We start from the raw sequence: 18,968 nt of genomic DNA, 5'->3' as shown, positions 1-18,968 counted from the left end.
CTTGGTGTACCCTAGATTCAGTGGTGCCCTATGATAACCAAGATTGAGCTGTCCAGTGTTTTCATTTCTAAAACTCATTGCTCAGTGTTTCCTCCCCACTCTGCACAAAGTCTCCAAATGAACACTTTTAGGAGATTGCAGCATAAGTGATTGGAAAAGTTATCCTGCATTTGTAAATACTGAGGAGACCACACATGAAATGGAGATACCAAATAATTAGTAAGACAGATCTTTTTATTCAGTCCTTGTTTAATATAATGTTGATTCCATCTTCTGGCTCTCCAGTGTATTGAAATGGGGAAAAAAATCCAGAAGGCATTCATTTTGAATGTCATGGAAACTTTTGCGTGAGGGGTGCTTTTCGTAATGCTATTTGATTCTCTTGTAGCCTATACATTCATGATATGATTCTGCAAATGCAGCAGTTGAATAAATCAACTGAGAATTAAAAGTCAACAAAACAATGAATGAAAAACCCCATGGTATGCTCTTTTCAAAAGGCACAAGAAAAAGAGAACTATAAAGAATTTAAAAAGCTGGACGTATAGACGTTTGGGGTTTTCCAACCACTTCATATTTTTGTAAAAGCAAATCTTACTGATGGTTAGTTCCTGCCTCATGCTGACAGTTTACAAATAAGAATAGCAAGGTCCCATTTCAGAGCAGACAGTGTGGAGCCCTCCTCAAAAGCATTTTTAAATTAGAGTGACAGAGCTTCACAAGCATTCCTGGCAGTAAAGGATGAATATTAATGCTTTAAGCAAACAATAAACTAGATCTATAGTCTTTTACATCCCCCACCAAACCACTTACTGTAAGAGCAAAGATAGGCCTCCTGCAGTTTGACTTTTTGTCTTTTTTTTTTTAATGATTCAATGGGTTTTATTATTTTTTGGATTTAACAAAATTATGGATTTTTCTTTTTTTATTATTTTTTTAATTGAAATATAGTTGATGTACAATATTATGTTAGTTTCAGGTATACTACATAATGATCTGACATTTGCATACATTATAAAATGATCACCACAGTAAGTCTAGTAAGCATCTGTCTCCATACAAAGTTATTACAGTATTATTGACCATACTCCTTTGGCTGTATAGTTCATTCTGGTAACTTATTTATTGTAAAACTGGAGGTCTGTACCTCTTAACTCCCTTCACCTATTTCACCCCCCCAACTCCCTCCCCTCTGGCAAACAATGATTTGTCCTATGTATCTATCAGTCTATTTTCATTTTGTTTTGTTTGTTTTGTTTTTTAGATTCCTCATGTAAGTGAGATCATTCAGTGTTTGCCTTTCTCTGACTTACTTCACTTAGAATAATACCCTCTAGATCCATCCATGTTGTTGCAAATGGCAAGCCTTCCCTTTTTTTTTCTGGTATGGCTGAGTAATATCCCGTTGTACGTATATGCCACATCTTCTTCATCCATTCATCTATTGATGAACACTTAGGTTGCTTCCATATCTTGGCTACTGTAAATGATGCTGCATAAACATATGGGTGAATATATCTTTCCAAATTATTGCTTTTGTTTTCTTTGGGTAAATACCTGGAAGTGAAATTGCTAGATCATATGGTAGTTTTTTTTCTAACTTTTTGAGGAACCTCTGTACTGTTTTCCATAGTGGTTGTACCAATTTATCAATACAACACCACCAACAGTGCACAAGGGTTCCCTTTCCTCCACATCCTCACCAACACTTGTTATTTCTTGTCTTTTTGATGATGGTCATTCTGACATGTGTGAAGTGGTATCTCATTGTGGTTTTGATTTACATTTCCCTGATGATTAGTGATGTTGAGCATATTTTCATGTGCCTATTGGCTATCTATATGTCTTTGGAAAAATGTCTATTCAGGTCCTCTGCCTAATTTTTTTTTAGTTGGGTTGCTTGCTTTTTTGATGTTGAGTTGTGTGAGTGCTTTGTATATTTTGGATATTAATGGCTTATTGGATATATCATTTGCAAATATCTTCTCCCATTCAGCAGGCTGCTTTTTTGTTTTCTGATAGTTTCCTTTGCTGTGCAAAAACTTTTTAGTGTGATTTAGTCCCATTTGCTTATTTTTGCTTTTGTTTCCTTTGTCTGAGGAGACAAACCCAAAAAATATTGCTAAGACCGATGTCAAAGAGTGTACTGTCTGTGTTTCCTTCTAGGAGTTTTATGGCTTCATGTCTTACATTTAGGACTTTTTCTCTTCTTGATTTTTATACTCATAAGGGGAAAAAGCATAATAATGTCACAACTCTTGTTAGTGAGACTTACCATTCTTTTGACATACCACTTCACTTAGGAGATTATCCTCTAGATTCCTCCAATCCAGACGTATAAACATATGTACATTAACATACGTTCAATAGAAAAATTTATTTTTTCAAAATGTTATGGGACCAAGGAATCCCAGATGAGGTAACATGACATGGCTTGAAGACAGATGGATCTATATAACAAATTCTGCTTCAATTTATAGAACAGTTGTTTTTAATTCCTTAAAGAATTAGGTTGCAACCTGAATGATATGAAAGGGCTAATCCACTCATCCAACTACATTATCTTTAATTTGCTTCTTTGTATCAGGGAGAAGATCTTAAACTAAGATAGAAATCAAAAGATTCCTATGCTCTAGATTTAAAGCTGTTTGTCTTTGGGATATTTTTCTTTCCGTCTGGGTACACTGTTTCATGTTAGCTTAGGGGAGAAGGCCTAAAAAATATTTATATCAGACTCTGAATATCAACTTCCAATTTGGCCAAATTCTGGCCATAGAGATACTTTAAAAAAAAAAATCCTGGGCTTCCCTGGTGGCGCAGTGGTTGAGAATCTGCCTGCCAAAGCAGGGGACACAGGTTCGAGCCCTGGTCTGGGAAGATCCCACATACCGCGGAGCAACTGGGCCCGTGAGCCACAACTACTGAGCCTGCGCGTCTGGAGCCTGTGCTCCGCAACAGGAGAAGCCGCGATAGTGAGAGGCCCACGCACCGCGATGAAGAGTGGCCCCCGCTTGCCGCAACTAGAGAAAGCCCTCGCACAGAAACGAAGACCCAACACAGTCAAAAATAAATAAATAATAAATAAATAAATTTTTAAAAAAATCCTTTCAAATATCTTGTCAGGTTTAAGCCAGAAAAAAAACGTATACATTCCTGGTGGTACTGAGTGACCCTGTGGATGAAAGAAATGTCCCCAAAGAGGGTACAAAGGATGCTATCCTCCCAAGATCCAGAGCCACTCCCAAAGATAGCCAAAAGAAAGAAAAACAAGACAATTCCCCTGAGAACTGGCAAAAGTTGGTAAGACCTTAGCTGCAAATGGACAGCAACCTCCATTTCTGTTTGGCCATATATTGGGGCCCCTACCCTGAAGAATGAGCTGCCTGCACATACTAGAACGGACAACCTGCATGGCTCAGTCAGGGAGAAAGCAGTCCTCAGGACACAAAACAAGACAAACAAGATGGAAATCTTTTCTCTCCCTGTCCCAGGGAGAGAAAAGATTGACAACCAATAGGTACCCCAAAACCAAATTCACAAGAGTCTGGATCTGGAAAGGAAGGGACAGCATGAAATTTTACCCTCCTCTCTCAAACAGGCACTACAGAGATCTGGGGCAGCTAACTCTGGTAAGATTTCTCACCCTTTTCTGGCTTTTGCCAATTTTCCCAGGATCCCATCTGTAGGCTCCCCAGTGAGTGGGGTTTAAACTAGAGAATGGAGCCTCTGTATCTACCAGAATTTGGCGATGTTTTCCATTAATTTTAATTTTAGTTTTGCCTTGGCTATTTAAAGGAATAACTGGTAGCAGCTTATCAGAGAATCCCTCAGAGTCCCATCAACCTGGGAAGGGGACCCAGGCATCCTTCCAGGATAGATATGAGGGTGTTTGAGCTGGTGTGAAAAGATTTAACGAAACCTTTGGGGATAATCTTTTTTCCAATGTCACAGTTGACTGCAAATGAGACACCAATTTCTGGGCCAGTGTTTCGAAGATGAACTCCTAGGAGGATGCAAAGAAGAGGCCCAGGTATTTTAGGTTTCTGGCTTTGGAGGTGATGCACCTGTAAGGCCACTAACTTGTCAGACTTTTGTTTACAGTCTTGTAGTCTTTTCAGCGTAGAAAAGCAATTCAGATAGAAAGTTAGCAGACACTGAATACTCAGGTAAAGAAGGATAAAGGGAAGTAGTAGGAGTCAAGTCACTCTTACATAGTCTTTTGATTTTAGGTACCACTATGTCTTTAATTTTTCATTAGCATTTTGCAATGAATCTTTCAATGAAACTATTTTGAAGACTTCTGGGGGCTTCCGCATGACAATTAAAAGAGGTATCCCGTTCTGTTGATTTGGGAACCCTTGCTTTCAAGTGCACTTCTTAAATGAACAACTTTGTCTAACTGGAACATTCCCCATAATGGCAATTGTAATTTTAGGTTGTTTTAATAAGATTTCGCCATTTTTGTAGATATCCACAGCTTCAATGACCACGGTTCTTAGATATAAAATAGGCAGATATGCCAGAGGACAGTGTGCTTAATTCTTTGACACTTAAAGTTTCCATTTCTTTAGCTAAGCTTTGGTTCTCTCAAAGCTAAATTAATACATAAGAGGAAGTGTTGCTGGGCTGGGGAGTGTGTGGTGTTTTACAGTGTACCTCATTGCATGGAAATTTTTCTGAGGTTGGCTGGTGACCTAGTGTCAATCTAACCGGTTCTGTTACCACTTTATCATAGCCTAGGAGTCTTAGAGTTAGGTGGTGAGCACTCTACCAGCTTTTAAATATCTGTGCCCACCATTTTTGCGGTTTTGGCTTTGAAGATTTCCATTAGCAATAGATTTATTATAGATTTCATGAGATTTCTTTACAGCAATGGAAGCCCTGATGGCTTTTAATAGTCATACTGGTGCCTACTTAGATTTAGGTTTGGATTTTTATGATCAAAACAGTACAAATTTCTTGTCTTAATTTATTTCTCCAAGTCCCCCCAGAGGTTTATGCTTTAGACTTGCCCTGAGGCTTTGTGAGACCCCTAATGGCTGCCACCCATTGTGGATATTGGAATTCCTTCTTTTTGAGTCCCTTAATGGCTGCCACCTGCTGCAGACTCCCATATAACTATCCCAGAACCTTTCTGGGACCCCAGAATCTTTCTGGGAATAATATACATGAATAACATATATTTATTTAAAATTTTGTTTTAAAATAAAGTTTGTTTGGATCAGAGAGCTGCACGCAGGGGAGCGGAGCTCAAATCTGAGAGTGACTTACCCACAGTCCATGGTACTGCTGAGAGGAACGGTGAATTCAAAGGGTTCAGTGGGTGCCGCATCCATGTCATGGCCCCATAGGCTGCTAGCAGTCAGCTCTGGATCTCATCCCTCATTGCCAAAAACTGTTAAAAAAAAAATGATTAAAGAAAACAATTTAGGTGATAAAAGCAAACTTTATTTAATACTTCATGAAGTGGGCACTCTCCATTCTCAAGAGTCCAGAGAAGTGCAAATGGGGTGGGGGGTGGAGCAAAACACTTTTATAGGATAAAGACCATGAAAAGACAAATAGAAAATATCTGATTGGCTGGCACAACGTAGTCAACCTTGTTTGGGGTGAGAAGGCCCAGGAGTGGCTTGGCTTTGGGGATTGGCTGACTGAATAAAACCCTGGGTGATCATTACTCAGATCTATTGCACCTGCCTTCACTAATCAAGGTCCTTTTAGCAGCATGCAGCCTAAACAATAAGATGTTTGCCTGAGTTGTTTTCCAGGAACTTGGAGTCAGCTGTGTCTAGTATGAGTTGAGCTGGTTAAGACTGGATAGGACCACTGACCCTCCAACTGGGCATGTGCTCGTGTGCAGTTGGTGGCCTCCTGACGTCAGAAGGTCAAAAACTCCACCCTCAGATCCTGCTAAAGGCCTCCAGTTTTTAATGTGCAGAGCCCTGTAGCTTAGTTACACCTGTGCAGAATGATTATTATTGCACCTTTTTCCAATCACCTTTCCCCACATTCCCCATGCCCCAGACTGCCCTGCTTCTTTATTCTTTATCCCATAAATACCCTGAGCCCCTTGCTTCCCTGGGAGGCGGGACTCTGAGTCTTGTTCCCCCTTCTCTTGCCCAGCTGCCTTATAAATAAACCCTCTCTTTACTGTATAAACCCTCTCTACTGCAAATGTGGCTTGCTGCCCATCAGGCAAAAAGAACCTAGTTAGGTAACAATGATATACTATGTTTCACGTCAAGTGGAACATTTACAGGAGCATGAAAGTTACATAAGTTTTGGTTTGCTGATGTGGCATTCCAGACAAAAGTGGCTCCATCTTGGACCTTGAACGTTATTTCAACACTTGTTAAAAGATAAGCTGAGGCATATTAAAAATTTCAGGAGTTCATTTGAGCATTTATTGACTAGAATTAGGCAGCACCAAACAGGAAATGGCTAGGAGTGCTCTGAGTACAAAAAGCCTGCAGAGACACCTATATAGAGAAAGTGCAGAAGCAAAGAAAGGACTATTTGATCAGCTAGAGTTTAAAGCCTAGTTGCCTTTTTGTGATTGGTTATCCTTAGCGTTTTGCTTTTGTAACCGTGAGGCATTTACAGCCTTAGATTTTGGTTTGCTTATGTAGGCAGTCATAGTATTAGAGCCTCCTCAGTCTAATGGTCTCCTTGTTTAATTAGTTTTAAAGGCCTAAATGAGAACAACTACCTGACAATTCTAGGCTCTCAGTAAAGAGCTGCTATTTTTGTTGCTGTTGTTTTGTTAATATTATTGTCATCATCAATAGCAGTAGCATCTTTCTAGAGGATGACTAATCAAAAGGTAAACTAAGTGTTTTTGATCTACCTGTGCATTAAACAGAGTAAAAAGGGTGGTGATAAAAAGCTTCAGATAAATCCAGTTGCTAGCCTGGCTTTGCCACTACTTGTATGACCTTGGGAAAGGGGCTTAATCTCTCACATCTCTTATTTAATATGAGGATAATAGCTATACTTACTTTATAGGATTTTTGTGAGGATTAAAGGAGATTTTAGGTAAAGTTCTTAGTATCATTTCTGGTTTATAATTAAGTACTCAAATAGTGTTAGAAATTACTAACACTATGACTTATTTTATTATTCAGTCTCAATGAAGGAGGGTCCTAGCAAAAGAATCTTAAATGTCTGAAACAAGATAAGAGGGGGAAATTACAGATTTAAAAAGCTCATTTGAAATCATTGCAAAGAAACCAACGCAATGCAATCTGAATGGCTGGGCAGAAAAAGACACAAACACACTCTGAAAACATTGAGAGATGAAAGGAAAGTCTTAAGATTTCCTTATTTTATTTATTTAGCAAACACTTCATAATATTCACTAAGGGCCAGGCATTTTTGTAAGCACTTCACAATTATTAATTTATATAATCTTAATAATCCTACAGGGAAGGTACTGTTTTTATCCCAATTTTACAGATAAAAAAGGAGAGGCCAAATAAGTTATGTATCCAACGTCACACAACTTGCCAGTAACAGAGCCAAGATTTGAAGCCAGATAAATACTCCAGAGACAGTGCATTTACTCATTTTGTTTTCAAAGAAACTTCTCTTTGATACATGTTTACAATGTGTGCTAGAAGAGAAAACCAGAGCCAAAGCATTGCTAGAATGGGGATTTAGGAAAAAAGGGGACATTCAATCTGCGAATCAGTTATTGTCTTTGAGGAAGGTACATAAACTGGAGTTAAAGGTAGGTCAAGGACCCAGTAAAGACAGCTTGAGTATTTCCACTATGGGGATAACAAACGTATGTAATCCTACTAGTAAAATATGAAATAAACCTAGGAAATTAATTGGAGATGTGCTTTACCTGAAAGGGGCTTTAAGAATAAGAGGCTGTAACACTATATTTTCTCCACATATGCCATTTTGCCCCAGGAATTCAAGAGTAACAAAGCTGGCACACACTCAAAAATGATGACTAAACCTATCATTCTGGATAAAGAGCATACCCTGCTTCTGTTCTGAGGTGATGATAGAGAAGAGTTTTTCAATTGTTGGTAACAAGAAACTTCTGTTTGCAAAATTCCTGGCCCTTACCTGCCCCCAACATATTAACATCAAATTAAATATATTCCATTTTTTAACTCTCCATCTTTACCACCCTTCAAAATTTGACCTTGACTATACACTGAAACAAACAAAAATGACAGCAATACAAAATGTAACACTTTCTTCTCTAAGCTTTTTTGTAAACTTTCTACAGCCTCATGCAGCTGTTGATTAAAGAAGCATTATTTGAGTCTTCACCAGCATAGACAGATTTTTGGGGGCACAATGATTTATTCACTATCTAAGATTTTAAGATCTGAACCACTGAAATGAACTCTTATCATCTTCCACAAGCTGAACTCCAAGAGTAACTGTCAGTTACAACTTCTGCATATATGGTTTTGTGAGGAGAGCATTCCTCTAAGTAAAAATTCAATGGGCAGACTCAAGTGTAAATATGAATATACAGGGTAAATCAGGCAGATAGTGAATTCAACCTTCCTCTGCCATTTTGTTCTATCTGGGCCCTCAACTGATTGATGTCCATCCGCATTGGGAAAGGCAATCTGCTTTACTCAGTCTACTAATTCAAACATTAATCTCTTCCCAGAACAACCTCACAGACAAACCTAGAAATACTGTTTAACCAGCTGTCTGGAGATCTCAAAGCCCAGTCAAATTGGCACATAAAATTAACCATCACAGGCTCTTACCAATAGGATGGTCCAGCTATATGGCCTTTAAGGGTCCTTGAAATGCTACCCATGAGGCTCAGGACTCTACATTTGCACAAAGGGTGCAGTGGTATCAGAAAGCCTGGGTTCAAATCCTGAAATTCCCACTTACAAGTTTCAGGAACTTGGGCAAATTATTGAGCCCCTCTAAGCTTCATTTTCCTTATCTGTAAAATGGAGACAAAAGCTTCTTTATGTGGATAACGTGAACATTAAAGATAACGTGTGAATAGGGCTTAGCATTGTGCCTGCTAGTATTAGGTATTCAATACATTCTAGATTGATTAGGGGATAGTTATTGAGGGAATATTTATTACTAAATTCAAATAAATAGAGAAAGTTTTTTTATTGTAGCATCGGAAAGTAGTTCTTCTCCAACACAGGGCAATACAGTAAGCGCCCACATGGTGTGAAGCACTAGACAGACTGGCATATGGCTTTCTCATTGCTTGCTGGTCATGACAGAAAGAGCACCAAGTAGTGAATCTTTATCTGGAGAGAAGATAGCCTGCAATAAAATTTTAAATAAACCCAATAAATTTACAAACTCTTTGGGCTTTTCTATATCTTTGGTGGTGTCTCTAACCATCTTACATCTGAGGAAAGATTACTTGCAAATCAATGAATGCTGATCCCCTGGCACTGATGATCAAGTGGTAGAATGGCATCACTATCTCCATAATACATGAGTCCTGAGAGATAAACTAAGAGAGCGCTGAGAGTTCAAGGGCACTGCCACTATCTCAGAGGCAAAACTGAAGACAGGGTCCCGAGAGATAAGCTGAGAGGGTGCTGAGGGCCCCGTGTCCTGTCAGTATTTCTCAGAAGTGAGGCTGGAAAAGAAACATAAGACTGCGCACTGCTTTCTGCTAGGATGTGCTACATAAATGTTTTCTCTAACCTTGAATACCATTTGACCCTGTTGTTAGTAGCTGTTAGTGAAGACACTCATCTTCACCACATTTCCCTTGTCATCATATTTGTTCATTTACCAAGAAATGATGTGATGTTACTATTTTGGGCTCTTCGCATCAACCGTATTAGCACTGGATGTCACTGTTGTTCCATGCAGACGGAACACAAGTGTGCTTCTTTCTCAGCGAATTTCAGAAATGGCCCAGAGCCTTCCGGAAAAGCTCATCATGTACTTTGACAGAACCACACAATACTCCCCAACCAGCCTGGCACTGGTGTTGCTATTTTCAGATTCTAAATCTAACCTATTCCAAGAGCAAGAGTCCAGGGAAAGAGCCAAGAGGCCTCTGAGGTGCAGAATTTATATAGATTCATCAAATTACTAGAATTACTACAAAGGTCTATTTGCAAGCAGAAAGTTCTGCACTTGCTACAAATTTCATAAACACAATAACAACAACAAGAACAACCTAATGCCCTAAATAAATATCTGAATCAAAATGAATTACATCATCATGCCATGAAAGAGCTCCAGAAGCATTTCTTTGGTAAATAAGACACAAATATTAACTCTTGCTTCTTCTGCCAGTCACTCCATAACCAAGTAACAGCCAGTAATCAAGGCTATTAAAGCTCTCAGTCTGACCTTCTAAACTGCCCTTGGACAAAAGCAAGCACAGCAGGCAATGCATTTTAAGGCAATTACAGGCATGACTCAAGTATTTACAGGACACAGAATTGTAACAGAACAATCTTTTTGGTATTTCCGAGGTAACAGTTAAATCCTGCAACAGTGGTGGCCCATCAGTGGTGGGAAAAGACCAATTGCTCCTGAGGGTGGAAAATAATTTTGCAGTTCAAGTTAGTGAGGTATGGCATTTCTTCTTCTACTATATTCAAAGTGTGCTGCAGCAATTTTTCTCTTCTTCATCATGATTTCCTCATGACAATGTTGTGCTTACTTTAGCAGGGGGTGGAAAACTGATAAGTGTAATTGCTGTAATCACAGGATGTATAGGATGTAAATATTTGTAGGGCAATTAAAAATGATTTGCCTCTTTAGCTTCTTGAAATAAAAGGCACATCTGAACAGCAAACAAGTGGGGATTTTTTTTTTTAAAGTAGAAAAGATGTTAAGGGGCAAGAATATGAAATTATTTATTGAAACTTCATTTTGTGGTTTGGTTAGATGTGAATGTAGAGGCAAAAAAGCAAACTTTTGTGGATCAGGAGAAATGTGCCATCAAATAACTAAAAATAAATTTCAAGAGAACACCCTGGGGATATAAATGATCTCAGTGTGTGGCATTGTCAATTATCTTCTGGAGCAGGAACATTGTTTGGGGGGCAGGGGGTGTCTAACTGCCAAGTTGTTATTGTAACAAGCCAAGGGGTTAGTTAGCCTCATTCATTAGATACCTGTGGGAGGGTAGTCAAAATAACCATGCCAACTGACCACCATCCCCAAATGGTGGTTTTCCTCTGAGAATAGCTTTTCTTTTTCACTCTTATCTGATTCACATGTAAAGAAAGATTTCCTACTCTACATTCAAAGTAACATTTTGATTCTATTTGACTCACGTGTTGAATTTCTAACATATTCTAACCTTTACTAACAACAGAGTTAGTTAGCTAGCAAAAAGACTCCATTCTACACTGTGTAGAAAGTGTACGGTTTGCATAGTAGGAAAGAGGAGGATTGAACAGCACTTGGATGCTCCTACAGGACTTAGGTTAAAATTCACACACTACAGTTTGGATACGCAAAAATCATACTTTGTTATGTTCTATGATCGACCTCATCTTGCCCTTGATCCTCTATTTCTCTCATTAAAAAAAAAAAAAAATACCCTAAACAAAATGATGAATGGTAACTTTGTCTCTTGTGGTTTAAAAGTTTCTCAGGTTAATTTAATCTTTTAAAGGTAAATAATCATTTTGGATTTCTTACCTCTTTAGGAGAGCATCTGAGGACATGTAATCGCATGAGGACAAGGGAAAGCGAACTTGGATCCACACGTCATCCTCCGCTAGCCCTGCTGACTGACTGCGAAATAACAGACGATCTCGGCATTGGTCTCCGTCCCTGCTGCATTCACTGCTAAAGTATCTGCAGACCATGGTCCTCAAGGTCTGTGCCCTCAGGATAGGCAGAGGGACTGGTCCCATGAAGCTTAACAAACTCTTTGTCTTGTGCTAGTTGGGCGCTGAACTCTGACGTTTTTTTTCTGGCAGCGTTGATTCTCTGAGACTTGGCGGCATTTCTGTCAGCTGCAAAGCCCACTGGCGTCCTCGGGAAAAATAAGATGGAATCTAGGTGATAAGGTCTAACCTCTTCTTTTTAGCTGCATCTAGTTTCACTTGCCTGTGAAACTAGACTGTGTGCAGAGGCCTTGAACCTAACACGTCAGGTTCGAGTTCTGAGCACAGAACTGCTGCACCCCACCTCGGCGAGAGGAGAAACGCTACGCACGGCGCCTCACGGCAAGATGGCGGCGGCGGGCCGTGCGCAGAGACGCTGCACCCGGCACGGTGGTCCCGGAGCACCCTGGGAAACACACCTGTGCCTCGTTGGCAAGGACTCAGCCCCTCCGGCTAATGAGAACCCTATAAGGCAGCCCAGCCAGTGGCTCATTAGGGTGGGTTTGCTCTCCAGAGCGTAAGCTCCTGGCTTTCCATTCCTTGATCAGAAAAAAAAACTCCTTTGCTTCTGAGCCCAACTCAGTCTTGTTCTTTTGGCACAAAGGACACGGGGCAGGAGGACCCTTGTTGGGGCCCGACTCAAAAGGGTCAGTAACGTTTCCTTGGGGCTGTTGACTTTGCAGTGGTATCTTTACCCTGAACCATGGTGACCCTTTGGTTGTTATGCTTAATTTTATTTAGTTATGCTTTTAATTCTCAGAAACCTACTTCTTCTTTCTCACAGAAATGGGGGATCAGGACCTGTTTCATATCACATATAGGCTATAGAGAGGCTTGCTGCTCCAAGGCTGCACACGTAGACCCTCCACCTGCCTGTACAGACCCAGCTTTCTAGCACCACGTTGCATGAAGCAGAGAGAAGCAGACAAGAAGCTTGGATCTCAAGCTTCAGTCTCAAGAAGCTTGGATTTCCCCTCACTCAGTCTGGAATCCAGATCAGCGTTTCTATCATTCTGCCTTTTTTCCTCCCCATCCCCACCCAAGGATCCTTGGGCAGAAAGCTCATCCTCACCTAAATTGCCTGGTTTTCACTGCCCCTCATTTACTAATCTTGGAGGTGGAAGAGCTTTCGATTTCCATTTTCTATCCTAAAGGAAGCACCCTCCATTGTATATTTCTTCATAGAATTGGAGGGCAAAGCTCTATGCCTTGAATCCCAAGTTTCATCCTTGATACAAAAAGGAAGATTTAGGATATAGAAATCTTTTTTTTTTTTTTTTCCACAAAAACCTAACTTGGTAGATATTGCCTTGCTCTGAACCAAAAAACAAAATAAAGCCCCTAAAATCAAACCAAAAAAACCCATTTGAACTTGAAATTCCAAATTGAACATTGACTTTATTCTCTATTGTACCCACTGATGCAATGCAAGCAATTGATTCTCTGGACTGAGAGTTATGAGGCAACAAAACTTGGGGGACAGTTTTTAAAAATTAGTTTAGCATCTTAAGAAATATTATTTCAATTACACTTCTTATTCAAAAATCCTCAGTACTTGCCAATGCTTTTTGAATCTGTACAGAGCTATGTGGCACTAAAGGCATACACAAGTCCCAGGCTTCCCTCTCACTTCTATGTAAGAGAGGAAGAGACTTAATGATTCTAAGCTAAGAGACTCACAGCTAATTAAGCGAAATTGGCAAAAGGCAGATTTTGACCAATCTAGTCAAATCCCATATATTGTCAGAATTAGGTTCTGAAATTAGCAAACACTGCGTTCATAAAAATTGTCTTTGGAAATTCCTTAAGTTGCCTGTAAAGCATATTTCACTCTAAGAAAAAGTAAAAACAAATGAAAAACGACCTTTCAGTTAGCCCAGCAACCAATTTTTACTCCTCAAATAGGGGTATATTGTATAAAAAAGATATACCCTCAAACTTTGCTATCATATTCAGTAACACATTATAAAAATGGTACTAATGGATCAATAAAGTTATTTCTCTTTCTTGTTACCAGGGAATGTAGAGTTCAAGTGGCAAAGGTTAGAGGTACTTATGATTTAATGCAACAATATGCAGGAAATGTTCTAAGAAATATTTGATAATGAAACAGGATGCAAGTATGTTGAAAGTGATTAGATAAGGACAATGAAGATGATGATACGAATAACAGTATTTTCATGTCTCTGTGTCAGGCACATTATCTCATTTCATCCTCAAAACAACACCATGAGGTAAATAACTACTATTATCCCTGTTTGAAGAAAAGAAAACTGAGACACACTATTCAGAGAGGTAGGTGTCTTACAGCATTAAGTAATCAGCCTAAAGAATAGGCAAAATATATATTTTAAAAATACTGGTAACCTTAGAATTCTGCATTTTCTGATTTTAAAAAAATCAGAAAATGGAGTGATTACCCTAAATAGCATAATATAAACATGAATATTTACATGAAAACCATTGCAAAGTTATTTCTTATTTCTGCTAGGCCTATGGAAAAGAAAGACTAATTATAGGATAAATTTGCTGTTACTAAAGAGCTATAATATTATCTTGCCTGGAATTCTAATATAAAATAATTCATAAAATGCCTGAGTGCATTCAAAATTGAATAGATGTATTTTCTACTTGGTGGTTTTCTATTGTTTCCACATGTACACACCAATTAAAACAATTTCAAACTTAATTTGTTATAACATTTCACTTTTGCAGATCATCTTTTTAACTTTAAACTTTGTCCTTCTCTGCATGCTAATCTTCAAAAACACTTTCTAAATCAGTCCTTGCCTGATAAATATGTCCATTTGGTTTAGCTTTTTGACTCATGTTCCATAGTAATTCTGATTTTTTTCTGAGCCACAAATTGGAAGCAAGGGAAGCATGAACCCACAGGGTTTTCTTTCCTCTTTGTAAGTTTATACAAAGGTGAGGAGACATGTCTTTCATTAAGTAGATAGTAACTTCTTAAAGTTTTCAGAACCAGATGGACTAAATGATAACCTCTCTGCTGATTAGAATGTCTGATTCCTTCTAAGAGACCTTAGAGGAAGCCAATTAGCATCAGCAGATGTGCGTGCAATGGAGAAAGCGAAGGAAAAGAGGGCAGTAGTGGTTTTTTTAGGGACTTGGACAGAAAAAAGATAAGACCTCTAGAGAAGGGGGATGTGGGGATTAGGGTTTCATGTAGAAGATCATAAGGAAACAGTGTAGAGGGTGTAGAGGGGAAGGGCAGTCACAGATTTGAGGGGAATTAATGTGGATACTGTATGCCCAAGTGATTGTCAAAGAAATTATGCTTAAGGGGTGTGATAAACCAGGAAAATATTCTGTTAGGAGGGGAATATATACCACATTGTCTTTCATTCTGAGATTGTACTCTGGAATCAAACATTGTAAAGATGTTAGATCAAAATAAGACTCCAAAATTCTTAAGAGCTCAGTCCAACTCCCCAAGTTATTCTGAATATAGCTTAGATGATTGCTGCTCAATAGAAGTATACTGAGAGCCATGTAGGTAATTTAAATGTTTATATTTTATTTCTTTGTAAATTTAAAAGTCCTTTTAGACATATTGTAACTATGATATTAATTGAGAAGTATCTCATATAGTATCTCTAAACCTAAACAAAAGATTTTGATTTTTCAAATTTTTTTTATCAATTGATCTTAATATTTTCAGAAAGTTTGTGTTCTACCGGTAATTGTTTGATGATTTAATTGAAATTTTTAACTTTTTGTAAAATACCTTTTTCAGTCTTTTTTTCGTAATTATCTAACAAAATTACCATCACTGAAATAATGATTTTTTTTTACCATCGATCTAAAAATGATTTTTGTGTGTGTGCAAGAATCCAAGCTATGTTATAGCTCGTCAAGGTTAAAAGCTCAGATCATGTTAAAAAACCTAAAATTTGTTCAACATTTAATTATCAAATTTACTATGCATTTGCTAAAAAAATCTCTTAATAGTGTCCATTTTATTGTTAAAAAAATTTTACACAGCAAGCAAGCAGCTTTTTTGTTTTCATCTGCCCAATGTAATATAATTGCCTGTCATTATTAAATTTTGACATACATTCTTCTAGCTTCTTTCTTTACTCTTCCCATCAAAATAAACTTTTTAAACTGGCTCCACATCAAATGTATGCATTTAGTTTAAATCTGAAAATTTGCCCTTACTTATTTTAATGCAAAAATTAATTTAAGTACATTATTATTAAAATCATATTTCAATTTAATTACATCTTACATAGGTAGCACTGTAACTCACATTGCCTGAATAAAAAATTCATGTAAATACATTACAAAAATCATCTGAATTGAATCAATCCACTGACATTGATTTGATTGATGATGTATTTGTAGTACTAGAAAGGATGTACTATCAACACTCACTATAATGTAGCAATATCTTCTGCAATACTATTGTTAAAGTGAAACAGTATTTTCCTACAGAAAAATATTTTACACTACTCCAGGTTTCACTTTTTAAAATTTTTTTAAATTAACTTTTATTGGAGTTTACTTGCTTTACAATGTTGTGTTAGTTCCTGCTGTACAGCAAAGTGAATCAGCTATACGTATATATATATCCCCTCCTTTTTGGATTTCCTTCCCATTTAGGTCACCTTAGAGCACTGAGTAGAGTTCCCTGTGCTATACAGTAGGTTCTCATTAGTTATCTATTTTATACATATACACTACTCCAGGTTTTAAATGGAAATGGAAATTAACTAAAATTAAATTAAATAAAAAATTCAGTTTCTCAGTCTCACCAGTTCCTCATTCACATTTTCAAGTTCTTAATATCTGCTGATGACTATGGCTCTTGTATTGAGTAGCATAAGCCTAAAAACAATAAAATGCATATTGTTATCTTTATTTGTATGTGTGGTGATGGAGAGGGACATAATTCTTAGTCCTCTCCTCACTTGATACTGACTGCCTGCAAAAATGTGGAGATGTTCTTTTGATGGCAACAGCTTCTAGAACAGTGATTCATCACATTTACACATTTCATGATCACTCTGTGCTAAAAGTTCCAACACTTGGGTGTGGCTCTCTCTCTTGGACTTTGCTACTACATTGTCTGCTGTTTTCCTGCCTCCATAGGAAAAAGTGACCCCAGAGCTGGCCCTTTAATGCAGGCCAGCTATCCAGAGCTCTCATCTGCTCCTACAGGCCAGGAAGAATTTAGACTTTTAAATAAACTCTTTTATTTCATTTTGGAAACCAGTTGGTGGTAAGGGAACTAAAAAAGACAGAAGCTCCACTTAGTTCTTGAGCCCAAATCATTTGTTAATGTCCAGTCTTCCAGCAAGTTCCAAACTGGGGGTAATTATCAGGGACTTAATCCGTAACAAAGGGGTGGGACTTGTCTATCATTTGTGTTTCCCTCTTGTGAGTATTTCTCAGGAACTTCATGGGGTCAGAGTGGTTATGGGGCTCAGTAATTCTAGATTCCCTAGCTAAATATCACTTGATTATAGTCCAATGCCACAATTATTTCTAATAATTACCATTTTACTTTCATCTTGAGTTGCATTATCATCTTTTTGATAATGACCCTGAAGTAAAATGATGGAGTCTTTTTATCAACTTATATATTTATATATACACATTCATGATACTGGGAACAGGATTATTTCCTTATCAAGATAATGATATTAGTAATTTCAGAAACAAATTTTGAGGTTCACAGAAAGAATTAATTAAAATGTTCATAGATCATATTCCACACTTGTCTTAAGCCAAAGTCAGAAAGGTCCCTTTAAGAGTCATAGATGACTTATAAACATCTCATACATTTGAATGAGGTTATACAGTTTCTCTAGTTTATAACCACCCCAAGCCCTATCATTTAACCCTCTTGCGCCTGACAATAATTAAGTTGTCCTGAGCCATGACTGCCACCTAGTGGTAATTTAAGGAATAGTTTGATCTAAAATAGATTATCTCCTGTATCATTTCTTTTATACATGCCACTTTCTTCTGTTTTTCCATATCTGACTTCAGTTAATTTCTTCTATGAAAATTTTTATTATATAAACTGAAGGAAATATGATGTCATGGCTATAAGTATAGCTCTAGAGCTAGACTTTCTAGGTTTACTTCTCTTCTTCCCTCCTTACCAGCTCTGTGACCTTGGACAAGTTACTTAGATTTTTGTCCTTCAATTGTGTCATTTGTAAAATGGACTAATAATAACACCTATCTAATAAAGTTATTTTGAAGAATTAATTATATAATTCATGTAAAAGGCTAGCATTAGTAGCTGGCATGCAGAAAATGCTAAATAAATAGCAAGTGGTATATGCACATATCTTTTTTAGTCACTTTCTTGCTTCCCTTTCTCTTCCAATTTTGACTATTTTTCCATCTCTCTCAAATCAACCTAAATTATGTCTGATAAATATATTATTATCATAAATGATCAGAGATGTGACTGTGTCACAGGAAAGGAGATTAATATATTTTGGCATGAATTACAGGTGACTGACTAACACAACTTATAATTCTCTTGGCAATACTCAGAGGAGCCATTTAGAATCTCAGTAAAAATCTTATATGCTTCCTGTTTTAGTCTGTTCAGTCTGCTATAACAAACTACCATATACTGGTGGCTTCTGAACAACCGAATTTTTTTTTTCTCACAGTCCGAGATCAAGGTGCTGGCAGATTCAGTGTCTGGTGAGAGCTGGTTTCCTAGTTCATAGAATACTGTCCTCTTACAATGTCCTCAGGGGCAGCAGGAAAGATAGAGCTCTCTGGTGTCTCTTCTATAAGGGCACTAATCCCATTCATGAGGGTTCTACCCTCATGACTTAATCACCTTCCAAAGGCCCACCTCCTATACCATCACTTCAGGGGTTAGAATTTCAACATATGAGTTGGGGGGAATACAAACATTTAGTTCATAACTTTCTAAACTTCCTGTTTTAAAAAATAACCAGCTGTCAAGAAAATACTTTTTAAAATATTTTATTCCAATTTCTCAATGATTTAAAATTATCTGAATTACACAAAACACTAAAAGAATAGTTTCTTGTTGTAAAACCTTTAAACCTGAGATGATGCAAATATTCTCCTTGATTCCCTCCTCCGCTAGTTCTACAAACTGCCCTAGATATAAAGATTATCCCC

This window comes from Balaenoptera musculus, chromosome 16, assembly GCF_009873245.2.
Source record: "Balaenoptera musculus isolate JJ_BM4_2016_0621 chromosome 16, mBalMus1.pri.v3, whole genome shotgun sequence".
NCBI lineage: Eukaryota > Metazoa > Chordata > Mammalia > Artiodactyla > Balaenopteridae > Balaenoptera > Balaenoptera musculus.
The sequence above is the reverse complement of the archived record's forward strand: the minus strand, read 5'-3'. Positions refer to the sequence as shown.